The sequence below is a fragment of the Cimex lectularius genome, unplaced genomic scaffold (genome assembly GCF_000648675.2).
Source record: "Cimex lectularius strain Harlan isolate CLEC.00 unplaced genomic scaffold, Clec_2.1 scaffold218, whole genome shotgun sequence".
Classification (NCBI taxonomy): Eukaryota; Metazoa; Arthropoda; class Insecta; order Hemiptera; family Cimicidae; genus Cimex; species Cimex lectularius.
Window position 1 is genome coordinate 440194 of NW_019392822.1, and position 16379 is coordinate 456572.

The window sequence follows — 16379 nt, forward strand, 5'->3', positions numbered from 1 at the left end:
AACGATCTTTCAGGAGGCACAAACCAGATTTTTCTACAGTCAGTAATCCTTATCCAGTTTATATGCAATTTAGTGGACCTAAGTCGAAAAATTTTTAAAAAAAACCTGAAATTACTTCTGTACAGTTGAGATTTGGACAGGGGTTTATAGGAAGTCATTGGGGGCGTCGGTAGCCGCAGCGGTTTAGGCGTTGACACGGCGCTCATCGCTGTAAGGTGAAGGTCCTGAGTTCGAACCCGACATACTTATAATTGGGCTTTTTTTCAAAAACACCGACATCCCGAGGGTTGATATAACCTCTGCTATTGCGAACCCTCGTTAAAAAAAAAAAAATAAAATAAATATAGGAAGTCATTTGTTGTATATGGTGAGTAGAAACACCTCCTGAAATTTTCGACACTTATCGCCAGTCACCCTATATCAGCTGATTTGTTTATTTGTTTGGTTTTAACCTAGGATAAGAAAACAGTATAAATAAAGCCCATAAATACAAATTTTACGGCAAAAAAGGAAAGATTTTTAACCTGATTTTTGGACAATATTTCTGTCTCTGGTGCCCTGTTATTCCATTGAAAAATCCTTAGCTAGAATCACCGTAATTGCAACCATTAGAAAGATGGATTGATTACTCTACTTTCTGCTTCTCTCAACAAAGTTTAGATTTTACGTAATTGTATGTTTAGATTTTAGAATTCCCGCGGAATTATATTATATAATATTTTGTAAATATCGTCGAGGGTTGGATAAGAACTAAGAAGCTTACCGGCCTTTTAGAAGACGTCCGGATAACCACGTTGTTCAGATGCATTTCCACACGCATCTGGTATCTTGTGTCATAATTAGCTTTTACCATCATGCTTTATGTTTTGCGGGAACACAACTGATTTTCTATCGTCGGATGTAGTTTTTGGCAGACTTGTAAAATTTCTAATTAAACGGTTCCCATTAGTCGAGTGGAGATCGCCTTTGCCTTTTCAAAATATTGGTGTAACCGGACTTAATCACGAGTATTTTGTAAAAAGTGAGTTGTCTCTGCTTTTTGAAAATCTTTCTTTGATTTTTAGAGAGAAACCTCCTCTGAACATGTCAAACCGGCTTCCTCTGATACCATCACCACGTAATGCCTTGTTTTTCTTCCCGGCTAGAAAATCCTACCTTCTTTTTTGAAAAGTGACACAACCAACAAACGATGGATTTAGACTCCAATTTGTAACGTAATATAACGGGTTAATATTGGAGCGTAAAAGGTTCAAAATAAACATAATTGTCATTACTATAATTGGTATTGCGTAAAGCAGAGGTTTTATTGCGTCCCAATCAACGCAAAATTGATTTTTAAAACCGTTACAAAAAATCTGACATTATTTACAGGTCAATTCAATATTTAATATCAATTTTATCCTTAAACATCTATTCCAGGCAGGCTGATTTCATTAAGTAAAATAAATAACCGTGGGTTACACCCAACAAAAATACTTATCATTGAAAAAGTTTACAAATGGCACAAAATGATATATGTGTAAGTTGATAACTTTGTCACCTCAGTTTGGCAACTGTGCTGAGGTGTAAATTGGTAACATTGCTACATCAGCTTGATAGCTATTCTGGGGTGTAAGTTGGTAACTTTGTTACCTAAAGTAGGAAACTATGCGGATGTTTAAGTTGGTAACATTGCTACCTCAGGTTGGCAACTATACCAACTTTTAAGTTTGTAACATTACTAAATCTCAGATAGGCAACTATGCCAGTGGTTAAGTCGGTAACATGGCTACTTAGGTTGATAATTCTGCTGCTTTGAAAGTTGGTCATATTGCTATCTCATGTAGACAAGTATGCCAATGTTTAAGTTGGTAACATTGCTGCCATTGTTATATTTGGTACACGAATAATTTTTACATTTCATATTTAAATTAATTATTACATAATTAATTTTTCTTTTTTCAGGAGAGTCTCCACTACGCTTTTTGATACAGGTATGCCCATTTAATTTTTAAGTTTCAATTTATAAGTTAGAATGAAAATGTAAGTCTAAGCTAACTAAGCGTCAGTTGGCCGATTTCGCACATGTTTTTATCAACTTGAACCACTTTAGTCGAAACTTACTCGAAATTTAGAAAATATACAAATACAACTGAAACTCATCAATCAACTGACTCATCGACGAGTCTGCCGTAAGTTAAGCCCCTGCTCGGGGATGGAGCAAGCTCATCAGCTGCTGTCTAGAAAACAGTGGAAACTTCCAAGTTAACCAGAGGCGGGAGTAAGTTACAATTTGACCCACCCTTTTCTTGGCCTATTCCATGCTGTATTAGGAAAAGTTTCCAATTACAAGGGTTTAAATGTCTTTTTCAGTTTGAATTCCGTTTCCTGAACTGTTATATCACTCAGGAGACCATAGTTGACAGATGAAAGGTAGAAGTTGAGTCATTTACATGTCATGGCTTAGATTAACCTCGGCGGATCTGAGGGTGAGGGAATTAGCCGCGTAGACCCCTAGAAAGGTTAATCCTATAAGACAGGGTGAAGTCCGACCTGCCGTCGACTCGTTCCCTTAACCGTGTTAAAACTCGTCTTTCGAAATTGGTGATGGTGAAAAAATGATCTTTATGTGTAAAATCGGAAAAAGTAAAGACAGTTTTGGTCGTTATCTTTCTGGTCTGCCTATCTCCCTACATGTAGAAATTTGAAGATGTTTAGGTTGTCTTTTTTCATACGTGAACACTTTCATTATGGGCTGGCAAGTGGTAAGTAAAGGGTTGGTTCGACGATTATCAAGAGTCGATGGCCTAGCAGCGGACTCGGTGGGGGGGGGGATTCGGCCGGGTCGGGTGGTTTCTTTCAAGCATTTTACTCTCGTGACACAAACACTGCAAAGAGAGCATTGCCAGAATACTTCCTACATAGAAAATTGGTTTTTCTGTTGTTTTTCAAGAAAATAAAAACCTTGACGAATCTATCTCTTTCTAATTAATTCTAAAATCTCTCAAATTGCAATGTGCACAAAGACAAGGAAATTGTACCAGTTGAACACTGTAGGTGAATTTTTCTCAGGTTTAACCCTGCGAACATTAATTTGAACCAAGTGATAACTTAACTGAGACTGTTTTTATTCTTTTCATCTGAACAGTGTGCCGGACAGTTCAGCGATAAACGCCGGCATATTTTTATCCTTAAAGCTCCAATCTAGAACACGGGACAATGGTTGTTGTTGTTTTTTCCTCCCCCCCTCCCTCTCTCTTTCTTTCGTTATGAAAACATGATTTTATTTTGTCGTTTTTTCACTTATATGAACATCCGGGATATTGCGGATACCCGTGGAGCTTTTCGCGTAAATTTTTAACCGCTAGCGCAAAGTTACCATTAAATTTACTTACAACCAACACCAAACGTCTACGATAATAAGTGTATTCTCGCCAACTGGGCTTATCATGTTAAGTCTGCATAAGAGCACATTTGAAACTAGATCTGGAATTTGTTAATCAGTGTGAAATATCCTCCATACTCCCTACAATGTCTTACAGTAATATCTAGACTGGATATTGGAGATTTCTTGGCTCCATATAGAGAACATGTAGATATTCTACTTGATATGGGAATCGTGGTAGTATTGGGTCTAATGATCGGATTTTCTAAAAGACAGACGGCTGTTTTACTGTATATAATATTTTATATGGCTCGTCTTGTATTCTTGGGGTGATATTGAAGGTGAATGTATTTCTCGCGTCAATGTGTAGTATGAGAGAGCCGATAGGGAATATCAAGTCCTCAGCATCCAAACTGACTGAATGACCTAATAGTACTAAGAGATATCTCGTTTCGTGTGGCAATAGGCTATAGCCGGTATTAAATTTAATATATGGTTGTGGTCAATAGGCAACCCGTCGGTATGTACCTTAATAGATGGATCTAGTCAATAGACAGCCCGTCGCAATGTATCTTAATAGATGGATCTAGTCAGTAGGCTACCCGTCGGTATGGAATTTAATGTATTTTTGTTGTCAATAGACAACCCGTCGGTATACCTTAATAGATGGATCTAGTCAATAGACAGCCCGTCGGAATGTACCTTAAGAGAAGTATCTAGTGAATAGGCTACCCGTCGGTATGAAACTTACATTATGGGTTTGGTCAATAGGCAGCCCGTCGGTATACCTTAATAGATGTATCTAGTCAATAGGCTACCCGTCGGAATGTACCTTAAGAGATGTATTTAGCCAATAGGCTACCCGTCGGAATGTACCTTAAGAGAAGTATCTAGTGAATAGGCTACCCGTCGGTATGAAATTTACCTTATGGGTTTGGTCAATAGGCAGCCCGTCGGAATGTACCTTAAGAGATGTATCTAGTCAATAGGCTACCCGTCGGTATGAAATTTACCTTATGGGTTTGGTCAATAGGCAGCCCGTCGGAATGTACCTTAAGAGATGTATCTAGTCAATAGGCTACCCGTCGGTATGAAATTTACCTTATGGGTTTGGTCAATAGGCAGCCCGTCGGTATGTACATTAAGAGAAGATCTAGTGAATAGGCTACCCGTCGGAATAAAATTTACCTTATGGGTTTGGTCAATAGGCAGCCCGTCGGTATGTACCTTAAGAGATGGATCTAGTCAATAGGCTACCCGTCGGAATGTACCTTAAGAGATGGATCTAGTCAATAGGCTACCCGTCGGAATGTACCTTAAGAGATGTATCTAGTCAATAGGCTACCCGTCGGAATGTACCTTAAGAGATGTATCTAGTCAATAGGCTACCCGTCGGTATGTACCTTAATAGATGGATCTAGTCAATAGGTTACCCGGAAGACATTAATAGATGGACCTGGTCAGTAGGCTAGCCGTTGATATGGCACTTCTTAATAGATGAATGTGGTGAATAAGTTACCATTCGAAATGATTTTTAATCGATGGATCTGGTCGGCTACCCGTCGGTATAGACCTAAATTAAATGTTGGGTATGGTCTCATGAGCTATATACTTGTCAATATCTGAGAAAACAGGGTTATATCCCACGATGACCACATTTTTAAATTATGCAATCACGAGGAAGAAATTGCCAACAGTTCGAACCAACTGCTTATTGGAGACATGATCTAGGACTTCAAGAAGACCTGGGAAATCGCATCAAGCACGATCAACATCAACTACTACATAAAGTAAGGGACAAGGAAAAACCTGAGCCAAAAGTCTAAAGTGCTTGGCCACCTAAGCCCTGGGCCCTTGTATCCTTCTCTTTGTATGCTCCTCCTTTGTATCCTTCTCCTTCACTTTAGAACCTCACGAACCTCTCCTCTAAGTTCAATAAACAACTAGAATAGCAGGCAAACTGAAATCATTTTTGTCTGCACTCGTTCATCGCCTGATTTGCCAATCGACTGATGTTACAATAGTACAGAAGGTGTTCGTTTTCCATAAAACAATACGAAAAACCAGTCTTACTTTATATGAAAGGAGAAAATTAAAAGATAAATTTAGCCTGTTGAATTTTTAATAAAGATTTTGTTTGATGTGTGAGGTTACTGGAGAGCATATTTTTCGTTTTAAGAAACCCACCCAAGAGGGCTTCTTATTGAAAGGATCAAAAAGTATCAAAGGTAAATCCTATCGAAAATAGGCGACTCTCCTCAATGTTCTGATGCCATTTCTTCAAAACGTAATAAAAGATGGCAAATGCTTCTTTAGCTTAATTCTAACAAAATTGACGTAATGTCTGAACAAATAAGAAAAGAAAGAGATGAAAACAATAACGTGATTAAAGACTACCATTTGGTCGGTTGATGGATCGTAACCGAACACTAATCGGGTCAATAAAGTGAAATTTATGTTCTGGCCGTACTCGAGTTTTCATCGGACGATTCCCTGAGTGTGTATTGTTGGCTTCATCCCTCTAAGAATGACAAAATAAATATTTAATTCATTTTTTAGTCCCCTTATTGAGGGAGGATTAGACTCTCGAGGAAGGAAATAGCCTTTTTTATATCCTACCTTCTATCAGCCATTTTATCGAAACGCAATCGAAATAGGTTATAAAAATATCTTCTTACAAAAGTTGATTATTCGGATAATTGAAATTCGAACATGTAAAACCATTTACGGGATTCTCGCAGGTGTGCGGCTATTATAGGTTATTGACCAGTACCATCTATTAAGGTCCATACCCACGGCTAGCTGACAAATCCATTTATTAAAATTCAAACCGATGTATTGGTAGCCTATTTACCAGATCGATTCATTAAGTTTAATATTGGCTGTAACCTATTGACACACAAAACGAGATATCTATCAGTACTAATATACCATTCAGTTAGTTAGGGTGGAGGAGTACTTTATATTATTCCAACGGCCCTCTCACACTACCATTTATGCTAATAAATGCATTCACCATCAATATATACACAAGTTAACACAGGTAACCTGATTGACCATATCCATATATTAAGTTCCATCCCGACGAGCAGCCTAATTCACTCTACACATTCACGCTAATAAATACATTCTCGTTCAATATACACACAAGGCAATACAAAACGAGATATCTATCAGTACTATTACAACATTCAGTCAGTCAGGGTGGTTGATACTTGATATTCTTACATCTCTCTCACACTACACATTTACGCTAGTAAATACATTCAGTAGCCGACCATATCCATTTATTAACATTCATACCGCCCGGTAGCCTATTTACCAGGCTGGTCCCCCTCTACCCAATTTACCTTCATTTACACACCCTAAATCCATATACACTTATTTCAATTTTCCTGTTATCATCAGCAACCGTGTAAGACTTGGACTACCCGACAAGCGATATAAACTTAAGTTGACGAACAGAAAAAAAAAGAATTTATACCTTTTCCAATCAAATTAATCTGTTTTCGCCTTCAAATAAACATTTAAAAGTTTGAAAAACCAATATGACACCTCTTTACGAATTGTGACCTCTGGCTGGTTACTCTAGGTTAGGATAATTGCAATTCCGATGTATTAGATCAATGGAGGGATTGTAGCTCCACTGTCAACTCGTAAATTCACTGTTTGAAATCTTGAATTTTAGTATTGTAAGTAGTTGTTCACATTTGTTAACTTCGTGAAATATTAATAACAGTTTCAGACCTAATTTGAAAGAAGAAAGTTTCTAACCTCTAACGGTTATCCTAGGTTTGGATGGTTAGGCTAATCATATGGAGGTTGTAATTCCGAATTAGAATGGACAGGTTGCAGATCTCTTCCCAGTGTCAACTAATAAATTCAATATGTCTGAAACCCAAAGTAAATATCGTTTGTTAGCCTTATAAATTTAATAGTGAACGTTGGCCGATTAAAAAAAAATGAAGAATATAGAAGAATGTTAACTGATTGTTTTCTTTATTTCAAATTGGCTTACGTTCGTGGTTAACCTAGAACTGAAACCTCAATCAGGTTATCGTAACATTCATAACTTAAAACAACCTTCAAAACGTTCAAAAGTAATGACAAATTTTGACAAAAACAAAACAGAAAGAACAACTACAACTAAAGGTCAACTCTATTTTCAGAAACACTGGGCTGATGAACGATCGACTCCCGTTAGTACGTTAAAGGAGTGAGTGAGCGGACAAAATTCCGAGGGATGCTAGTGAAAAGCGTTTAACGTTTTATCCATAGAACACGCTGTAACATTTAGTATAAATTTGTGAGAAAAAAGTTTCATTTGTTTTATTACAGCGTTCAGAAGCTAATTCGGAAACGTCCCTTGACACGGACAACGAGAAAAAAGTATCTACAGTGAGTACACAATGAGGAAACCATTTTTTACAAGAGGCCGGCTCATTTGCTCTTAACAATTAGCTCTCCGTCTCGAAAGTTAAAAATGACTCAAGACTTGTTATTTCTTCTAATAGGATTGAACAAGAGTCGTCACTTCGAGAGTCGAAACGCCGAAATTAAGTTTTGAATTGCTTTTTAAAAGAATTGCTTTTTCAATTGTGCTATAACCTTTGTACCGGCAAGAACTCTAAAGATCAAGAGAACGCATATTATTAGGGTTGGCCGGAAAATAACGCAGGCTTATGACTATAAAATAAAAAGAATTAAATAAATGATTTTAAACATTTTTTATTAACTAAAATACCTTCCATCACTGTGTCTGAAAAAAATGTTAGCCGGTAGGCAAGAGGTCTGGAGAATGGGGAGAGTGAGACAGAACCTCACAATCAAGATACAACAGTTTTTCGTATTGACATCACACGCCTACAATAAAAGTCACACACGTCGAAAAATTATAAAAACCGGATTATTTAGCTTTTTTGAAGTATTCGGGTGTGTGATGCTACAGGAAGAATGACAAAACTGTAGGCGGACTCTTACCTACTAGGCAGCACAATGTGTCACTTTTGAATCGGCGGGATCAGTCCATTCATAACGGATAGTAGCCTATTGACCCGATCCCATACCGACGGCTAGCCTATTGACCAGATCAATACATTAAACTTCATAACGTATGGTAGCGTATTGACCAGATACACCTATTAAGGCCCACATCGACAGGTAGCCTATTGACCAGATCGATACATTAAGTTTAATACCAGCTGTAGCCTATTGACACACAAAACGAGATATCTATCAGTACTATTATACCATTTGGTGGAACGCACTGTCGCCATTCACGAAAAGTGGCATATCTTAGTTCGGTGTAAGTATTTATCAGGAAAAGTGGCATATTTCGAGTTACGTCGTTTTTTTCTTGTTTAGTGAAGGATTTTATGCTGTACAGTAATCACATTTTCACATTATGAAACTCAATTGTTTAATCTATTGTACCAATATATTTTTCGTAATGTGAAATAAACCTTGATCTAGAGTGTTCGTGAATTATTTTACTTTCATTTCTTTAATTTTAATAACATTCTTTTTTTCTTTTTTATAGGGCATCCGACATCTTGGTCATTTCATTTTTCAACACACATTCAATACGCATTCACACAAATAAATACATTCACACCTATATACATTGCATTCATTTCATTTGGTAGATGGAGTACTCCATATTCCTCCTACTCAATATCGCGTACAATAACAAACTAATTGGGCGTCGATGGGGTACTTTTATAAATATTCCGCCATCGACCCAAGCACGTACACAGCCCGAGGGGGATGAGGATGCTATTTCACCATCAGCCCCTTCCCATTCGCTCTAATAAATACACTCACTCATACAAAACACAAAACAATAAAAATAAGCAATAAAAAATCTCAATCTCAATCTCAATAAAAAGCGGAACAGGGGCCTTGAAACTCGCTACCGTACCCGAGGACCATTCGTAAATCGGGGGCATGCTACGCGTTCAAGGCATGACGAGCATCTATTATGTGCACATCGAGCAACCTTTCTCGGCATAAAGGTGTCAATATTTCTTATTTATGACATTGTTTTTTCATAATCTTTTTAACATAATTCCATTTTAACTTTTACACTATTCTACAGTTTCAACAATTTTTTTAATAATGAATAAAACCTTTATTTCAATAATTAGTTTCGAATTTTAAATAACTCATCAGCTCTGAATCCAGGAGGAAAGCACATTTGGGACAAAAATAATCTTGGTCAAATTTACTACATTGATATTTATGCTAGTTTATTAGGCTTGTATGTTGACTGTTTCTATCACAAAAAAATTAATACACTTAGTCATTCATTGACCACCATTATCGTTAGAGCAAATAAACTAAGTTAAATTACTGAAAGCGGTGGTTTTTTTAGTGGTAGTACAGCTGGATTTTTAAAGTTTTATGTTTTCGCTTAAGTCTTGGAAACGAAAGACAATATTGATGGATCATGACTGTTTTTATTGCCAACAACCGTAATGGCGTGTACTTAATACATAAGTTAAAAAAAAAGTAAACTTCCATTTGTCTCTCTGTGAAATTGTCTTTTATCGAGTTGTGTCACTTTCCGTGTGGCTGTGCGACATGGGAGACGTGGGGCAGAGCGTTGTCGCGTAATAGAATCTGCCTTTTTCCGATTGACCAACGATGGCTTCAATAATGCCAATTTATGGTGAATCGCTTCAATTTGAGAGCAATGCATTCAAGCATTGATTGTTTCGCCAGGATTCAAAAAGCTGTAGTAGATCAGCCCAAATGAAGTCCACAAAAGGTACACCATCACCTTTTTTGACGAGTTGGAGGCTTTGGAAAATGTGGTGCTACTTCGCCTTTGTCAAGGCATTGTCCAAAACGTCTGCTCTTATTGTGGAGTGTCCATTTTTCATTACAAGTAACAATTCTGTCTAGAAAAGGTTCGTATCTGTTTCAGCCAAGAAGTGTTGCGCAAACTTCATAACGATGATTTTTTGAATGTCGATTAATGCACGAGGAACCCAACTTTTGTACCTTTTCTACTTTCCAATTGCCTGCAGGTGGTCAGGGACGGTCGATTAACTACTAACTGAAAGATTCTCTGCAAGTTTGATCAGTAGTTCTGGGATTTTTTTGAACAACGCTAGCAGAACAACATCATCTAGGGAAGGAATCCTTTTTTGTCTTCAAGGCTAAAGTCTCCCTCTCGAAATTTTTCAAGCCATTTCTGAACGGTGCTTTCACTCACACTGCCATCGTCCCAGACTTCATTAATGTTTCTGGCCGTTTGGACACCGTTCCGTCTGAATTTAAACGAAATTATGCGAAAATCATGCGTTGACATCTTAGTAAAGACTAAATTATTCCCACGTAACGAAATGCTACTGAGGTAAACAAACATTTTTGTTTGGTAAAGGAATAAAAAATCTTGACATTCCTACAAAAGAATTATCTATCAAACGTAAACAGTTTATTATATAGAGGGGTAATTGAAAGAAAATATGAACACCTGCATTATTTTCCGGACAACCCAATACATTATCATAAATTCTTTGAAAACTTTCTTTGAAGGATTAAAAAAAAACATAGTAGCCGATTTGAAATCAAATTCCTTTATTTTTGAGAATTATTTTTGTTTACATTGGGTCGAGCAAAAAGGACTAATTTCTAATATCTGACAGTAAAAGCTCTCTCACAAAACTAAACAAGGTAATTTCCAAATTACTATTATTTATTTAATTTTTGAGATCCTATTCCAAATTCACCTGCTTAAGTAAAAAAAAGATATTAAACTGGCATGAGTTAGATGTCATACTGATAGTGCCCATAATGAAAAAGTTTGGGAGGTGAAAAGGTTTGGACAAAATAACGATCCACAGGAAAGGACTCAAAGTTTCTGCTTAATTATACAGAATTAATAAAATATTTTAAAAGGAATCAAATCCAGAAATGGCTATCAAGATAGTTAAAGTCGGAAAAAGGAGCGTTTTTCAAAAACTGCAGCCAGCTGTGGAAATTAGTTGGTTCAAAAATCAACGAGTTAGCAAAGAATTATGTAAGACCATATGTAGACTTACAAGGGGACGACCAGGTGGTGTGTCATGGATTTGGACCAAACTTTTTTTTGATAATTCTACACTCCAAAATATCGTACCCGTCCATTTCTTGTGTATAGACTCTGGTCTCGCCATATTTTTTTAGTTTCCATTTTTTAATATTTTTATTTCGCCATCCTTACCATTACACTCAATTAAGGTGGTGGAGTACTCCATCACCCTTTACACCTATTATAAAATTGACCTACTGAGGGTCGATGGGGTACTCAATATTCGGCCATCGGCTCTCTCACACTACACATTCACGCTAATAAATACATTCATTCTCAATACACGCCAGAAACACACAATTATATATAATTTCAATTAATTATACTTTTTGTCTAAAGACTTGGTTGAGATGAAAAACTATAACTATAACTATCTAACTGAAATAATTAGATAGGTCAATTATGCCCGCTAACAAATCTCGATTACTATATAAAATAAAATAACTTGTTTTTTCTCAGAGAATCGGAACAGGGGATCCATATACTCGCTGCCGTGTTCAAGCACAATTCTCAAATCGGACAGCACTCCTACGAGTTCTCTATATGGTGCTAAGGCTAAGGCGCGGTACCCCCAAATAGGTGGAACACATCGAGCAATCCCGGACACATACGCGGGCTTTGGCCCAAAATTAAGTCTCCTTGTGTCAATCTCGTCAATTGTCAATATTCTTAATCGTGTTAAGATGATCCTTCTTCTACGAGTCAGGGGGTACTCGTGGGTTTCTATGCCGATCCGGTCCACAATTTAACTACTTTGATGTTTTTATTTCTTATTACTTTTATTACTTACAAGGGGACGACCAGGTTGTTGGGTCAGGTATTTGAACCAAACTTTTGTTACTGATTGTACACCAAAATATTGGACACCTATACGCCACTTCTTGAGAATAGACCCTGGTTTCGGAAAAACATTTTTTTTTTTGAAAGTTGAAATTTTCCGTTTTTTAATATTTTTATTGTGTCTTTCTGCTTCCTCAAATCAACTGTGAAAATATCGTTTAACAGCATTTCTTATATGAAAGGAATCGAAGTTTATCAATAACCAAAAAATTACTAAAAATCAAACATTTCCAGGTAAACTAGGTCATACATTTTTTCCTGTAAAACTAATATGAAATTAGTTATAGATTCTTGAGACCGTTAAATATAAATTTTTGTTTGAATTTAAATTTACCTATTTTTTTGACCTTTAAAAGTTTTTCGATTTTTCAGAAGTCATTAACGGAATATCTGATTTAAAGGGCTATACTTCAAAAACGGCTAAAAGGATTTTAACGTATGTGCCATTAAAATATTAACATAAGGAAATGTACAAAATATCAAAATTATTTGTCAGAATGTAACTTCCTGTTTTAAAATTAAAATAATAGTCGGATTTTAACATAAAATGCACTTAACATCGGTGATGAAAATCGATCCACTAGCTTTTGAGAAAAATGTTGTTAGATCTGCCACTAGGAATGTCAGTCATGCAGTCGAAGTTGTCAGTCAAAAAATTAATTTATACCCGTGTCCGCGAAAGTCGGTATCTAAATGTTTTATAACGCTAGAATCACGACAATGAGGTCACATCCAAGTTTTGACCATTTTCTGACCTACTTTGCTTACAGAATATTTGTTAAAATATGCATACACAAAAAATCAGTATTTTGTTGATTTATCTTTTTAAATCTTACAAAATTATAATATTCTGCGACATATTCATAGATCATTTTTGTTTGTATGTTAAACAACAATGAAATTAATCCGCCAAAAATAATCTTCTTATTTTAAATCACTAAATAACTATTCATTCTCATTTAATTACTATGCGGTTTAATGCGTCTGCAATCAGTACTTAAGAAAGATTAATAGGTCAGAAACTGAAATACATGATTGTTGTTTAGTCGATGGAACATGTCAGAATGATTTGTTCAAAATTCTACGGACAAATAAAATAATTTATCAATTAAGTAAGCCGCCATCTAGAAGTTCCATTTGATTATAGCGTGAAGTTGTCCTCAAAAAATATAAACATTTATCTATTAATTTATAATTTTTGGAAAAAAAACATGATGCCTAATGTAATTTGTAATTAACAACAGGTGGGCAACCATGGATGTACGGCTATAGTGTTAATGCCAAAAAAGACTTTTTTTTTAAATAGTCAACTTTTGGATAGGTGAGATTTAATAACCGAATCTTTCTCCAACAATTGACAGGGTCGAACAAAACGGCCTCCTCAGAATAGGGCCTGTTACGTCAAAGCCGGTGAGCGAGCCTACGGACAACGAGAGTCTTGTGAATCAGTAATTGGAAACTGTTACGGATGTTAAATATTCTAGTTGCTATTGGTGAGTGTCTACTATTTGACCAAAGGGCGAGTTAATCATTTCGATACAATCGGCCTCTCGCAAAAGAAAAAATCAGATCTTTTGTTACTGATAATTACCACCATTTCCGTCCATGTAAATCCTTTTACGTCGGACCATTAATACTTGGACCGTTGAAACAATCCATCCACATACCTCGTTGACGGGTTCCAAATTGATTGTAATCAGACAATGGAATTTAGCTAAAAACTGTGAAAATGTCCGTCGTTTCGGTGCAATAAAACGGTATCGTTATCCTAGGTTATTATAGTTAGGATAACCTGATGGAGGTTACAATTCTAGGTTTGTCGAATTTTGACCAATGTTGAGTTTAAACGCGAAAGTTAGTCAATTGGAAAGAAAATACACAGTTCCTTCTTCAAGCTTTCGAGGAATATATTTCATACAGGACTTCGACACTATTATTTAAGATTTATAAGGCTCAACAATAATGTCTTCTTTCAGCTTCAGACATTTAAAATTTATTAATTGGCAGTGGAACGAGATCTACAACTTGTCCATTCTAATTCGAAATTATAACCTTCACATGGTTATTGTAGGTAAAGATAGTTAGAATAACCTGATGTAGTTTGCCAAATTTTAACCTACGTTGAGTTTAAACACGAACTTTTATTTTGTAAGGACAATTTTAAATTGAAAAAAACTCAAAGGTGAAGCCAATTTGAAATTAAATAAAGCAATCTACAATATATCTATAAATATATATAAATCTACTATATATATATATATATATATATATACATACGAGACGTAACCCCCGTCGGGTTATCCTACGTTATAATGGTTCGCATAACCTGACGGAGGTTACAGTTCTAGTTCGTCGAATGTTGAACATGTACAGTTTAAGCACGAATATTAGCCATTTGAAAGAAAATACAGTTCCTTCAAGCTTTCAACGAATATACTTCGTCAGGACTATGACACTATTGTTAAGAATTTACGTACATAATTTACAAATTATATCTATCTGCAATACGGAAACTTATGATTTCAGACATAGTGAATTTATGAGTTGGCAGTGAACGAGATCATTAACTTCATTCTATATCGGAATCGTAACCTCCATCCTATCCAACGTATCCTATGTTATAATCGTTAGGATAATCTGACGGAGGTTACAATTCAAGGTTGGTCGAATATTAACCGACGTAGAGTTTAAACACGAACAGTAGCCATTTGACAGAAAACACTTCGAGGACATCCTTCGTCAGGACTATGACACCATTATTAATCACGTTATCCTATGTTATAATGGTTACGATGACCTGATGGACGTTACAATTCAAGGTTTGTCTTCAACCCTTCCATTCTATTCGAACCTCCATCAGGTTAACCTAGGTTAGGATATGACGGAGGTTATAGTTCTAGGTTTGATGAATGTTGAGGGATGTAGAGTTTAATCACGAATGTTAGCCAATTTGAAAAAAAAAATAAAACACTCATATTTCCATCGTTAAGCATTCGAGGAATATATTTCACCACGACTTTGACACTGTTATTAATAACTTACATAACCAAGAAATATTTTGGTTTTAAACGTAACTATTTTACGAGTTGACAGTGGATCGAGATTTACATCCTATCCATATCGGGATTGCAACCTCCATTCAGTTATCCTTACCAATATTACCTAGGATAACCAGCTGGAGGTTACAATTGTAGAATTGGCTTCATGTTTTTCAAATCTTTTTGCAATCGAATCCATTTTTATCCCTCATCCAGGTATAAATAATGAACATCACATCATAACCTTGTTATACTTCCTTCTCAACTCCCTCCCAAACCTTCTGAAGCTAAATTTAAAAAACCCGGATATAATTGCCTCCAGTATACTTTGAAACCTTCTTATAGGGTTATAGTATTTTTTACGACAATACACTATGCCATCAGAAGCCATTCGCTTTCCTATCTTATGGAAGTATAACGTAGTCATTCTATATTCCTAAAGCTCACTCTACAGACCCATCCTGTGTCAAAAATCCTCGAAAGACTCATTTCAGGAAATTTGTCAAAGCTTGCTAACCTCACTAATCTTACTATCCACAATGACGTGAATTTTTTTCTGTCGTGATCCGATCCCAGTTCCAATAGTTCCACATCACGTTTACAATACATTCTGACAGAAGTGCTTAAGGGTTTTTTTACACCTTTTCAGACTGAGAACCATAACGTCAATTTAAATCTATTGCTATCTCTCATAGTCCTCCTAACCTAGCGTAGAGTCGGTCAGGGTTCCCAAATATATTAATTTTTTTATTTTCTCTGTTGAAAAATAATGTGTAAACTCCGTTTAAAAAGAATATGGTCTGTAAGATTGTTTTCTGAGTTACGATGTAAGCTCGACCCCCTCCCACCACAACACACAAAGCCTGCGGCAGCTTGGATAAGGCCATAGTAAATTTTAAGTATAAAAGTTTCCCTTTTCCGCTTCAAAAATACATTTCTCTCAAACCACTTTGAGCTCTGCCGCAAAATAACAAGAAAAAGAAGAGTATAAAATAATAAAATTTGCACATGTGACACAATTGAGCTAATACAATTGGATTTACTTTCTTTCCTACTATTT

General features: G+C 36.1%; 1 protein-coding gene across 3 annotated transcripts in view; it reads left to right on the forward strand.

Moving 5' to 3' along the window:
- LOC106673174 (prothoracicostatic peptide) overlaps positions 1–16379 on the forward strand; it is a 103762-nt gene that overhangs the window by 49188 nt on the left and 38195 nt on the right. For all 3 annotated transcript variants that reach the window (XM_014405197.2, XM_014405206.2, XM_014405202.2), the window contains exon 2: positions 1945–1973. The gene's annotated coding sequence lies outside the window, so the exon portion shown is untranslated. The remainder of the gene's footprint in view (positions 1–1944; positions 1974–16379) is intronic.